Raw genomic sequence first — 2,500 nt, forward strand, 5'->3', positions numbered from 1 at the left:
AAATGATGTCTAAACTTTGTTCAGTTCATATTCATAACATCACATAAACCCTCCTCCTTCCTCTGTGTCTGTGGCTCAGTGTTGTGGTTTCCTCTGCACACACTATGTTTAGTTGCCATGAAGCATATACATTAACGTGACCTTTTTGTTTTTTGCGATCCTTTTGAATCTTAAAAAAAGAGTTTTTTTATTTCATGGTCAATACACCTAATTTAAATTACATTATGACACATTTTTTAGTTAATCCTCCTGTTGTCCTCGGGTCAAATTTGACCCTTTTACAAAAACTTTCTATTTCAGAAATATGACAAAAGATAAAAGTGACAAATGTTGGAAAAAGCTACAAAAAAACACATCAAAAACATCGCCAAAGGTGACAAAAACTGGTTAAAAAAAGTGTCAACTTGCAGTTTTGTGGTTTCCATAACATGAAGTGGAGAGAAGAAAAACTAAATGAAGATGTTGAGATGAAAAATGACTGACACCTGAATGTAAATAATACGATGCAAACATTGTTTTAATGCCTGAGGTGAAAGATATCTTTTCACAAAGATTCACAATGTTTATGTGAATCGGTCAGAGATTCATTAGGAAATGACTTGATGATTTTCTAATAAACCAGCTGTATGTTCCCTTAGATGGCCGCGGTTTAGTTGAGAGGAAGTGAACAGGTGGTGATTTTGTAGGTCTTTGGTGTTTTTTGCCCGCAACGTCTCCTCCCTGGCAGCACAGCAATGGTTATGTTTAGGGTTAAGGTTAGGGTTAGCTGCCTGGTTGCAAAAAACACCAACGAGGGATTTTGTACCACGACACCACAGCTCTCTTTGGATCTTTGTTTTACTGAGTGAGTCTGTAATGACACAACATGTGACAGGGACTGTCAGTTCCACACACCCTCTTCTCAGACTACTGTCTCTCTCAGTTTCCAAAACAGACTGAGCATGACAAAACATTTACACAGTCTAAAGATAACAAAACATTTACACAGTATAGTAAAACATATTAATTGAAATGATCGTATTGTGGTTATTTTCTTTGACAACCATACCTGTAATGACACAACATGTGACAGGGACTGCATCAGTTCCACACACCCTCTTCTCAGACTACTGTGAGGGATACATAAAGTAATAAAGTAAAACAAATGCAATAATAATGATAATAAAGTAAACATGCACTGCCTCTTGTGTAATAGATCACAGGTAAACACAGAAACCTCATATGTGCACACACACTAGAACAGTACAAATACACATCACATTGATTCTATACAAATCCCACAAGAAAACTACATTTCCCATAATGCAGCGGATCGTGAGGCGCGACTCTGAGTATGCAGCGGCAAAGCAGCGGCACTTCAACGGAACACAGTGCGATACCAACTTTCACAATAACTTTGAAACACATGACAATACAGACTCCAGCCCTACACACCACATCTGTCCCTCATCACTCCTCCAGAACATAAGTCATGGCATAGTGCATCAACATAGGAATTACATTTATAAGTAGGATACTCTGTCAACATACATGTCTCTCTCAGTTTCCAAAACAGACTAAGAGAGAGACGCTCATGCGCATGTACCACAATACACAGGTGATTCACTGATCATAATTATCAACATATCTAAACGAAAATAAATGTACATGAAACATTACTACTTTCTTTTGGTTGAAAACAATTCAACAACAGTGACAAGTCTAATCTAACAATCACTGCATATTAAATTACATTATAAGAAGGTAGTAAAATCCATACCCCCCCCCCCGTCATTGTTGACAAATGGAACATCTTGTTTCCCCTTTTGAGGCAGTAGCACTTAAGAAAATAAAGTTAGCTGGAATATACACAAAACACACTATGACACTATTTTGCCTGGAAATGATTCCAACACGCTTGCGTGTCGCGTGAAAAATAGGCGTCGGTCCTATTTCTAGCATGCACACGTTTTCGGGGTGTCAGGCAGGCAGTGTGTAATCTGTAACCGGTTAACATGGGAGCTGAAATATAAACGGACACGCCACACAGAGGACGTGCACGACGCAACAGTGTGTAGCCGGCCTAAGTCATGTATGTCATGGTTGTAAAAAAACGGTGGTTACCTGTACATCTTTGCCAAGCGCAAACCAGAACAAAAGGCATCAATAAATCGTTGGGGAGGGTCACGCTTTTTTTTCTCAATCATTTTGGAGGGTCATAGAAAAAGGTATTGCTGGCGAAGGCAGGGTCAAGTCTGTTTAGACCAAAGATCCCAAAACTCCTCCGGTAGCCCCTCAAATAAAAAATGAACAGTCCGTTAGCGGGTTGGGGTTACGGGGTTAGGGTTAGGGGGATAGGGTTAGAGTTAGGGATAATTTGGGACACTAAACTAATTTGGGACACTAAACTGCATGTATACCGAAACGCTCTTCAGATTTCTGTAATGCAGTGATGAATTAATTAAAAAGTTAAGATGAAAAATACATAATTTAAAGACCGAGCCAACAGAGTGAACTGTGA

The 2,500-nt window shown here is 39.1% G+C and overlaps 1 long non-coding RNA gene across 1 annotated transcript; it reads right to left on the reverse strand.

The window, feature by feature from the left end:
- Positions 1 to 703: 703 nt before the first annotated feature.
- On the reverse strand, positions 704 to 1,325 carry LOC118493604. The gene is made up of 2 exons (XR_004895552.1): positions 1,049 to 1,325; positions 704 to 850 (listed from the first exon to the last, which is right to left on the reverse strand). It is a non-coding gene; the product is annotated as an uncharacterized LOC118493604 (long non-coding RNA).
- Positions 1,326 to 2,500: the final 1,175 nt, after the last annotated feature.

Source organism: Sander lucioperca, chromosome 17 (genome assembly GCF_008315115.2).
Source record: "Sander lucioperca isolate FBNREF2018 chromosome 17, SLUC_FBN_1.2, whole genome shotgun sequence".
Classification (NCBI taxonomy): domain Eukaryota; kingdom Metazoa; phylum Chordata; class Actinopteri; order Perciformes; family Percidae; genus Sander; species Sander lucioperca.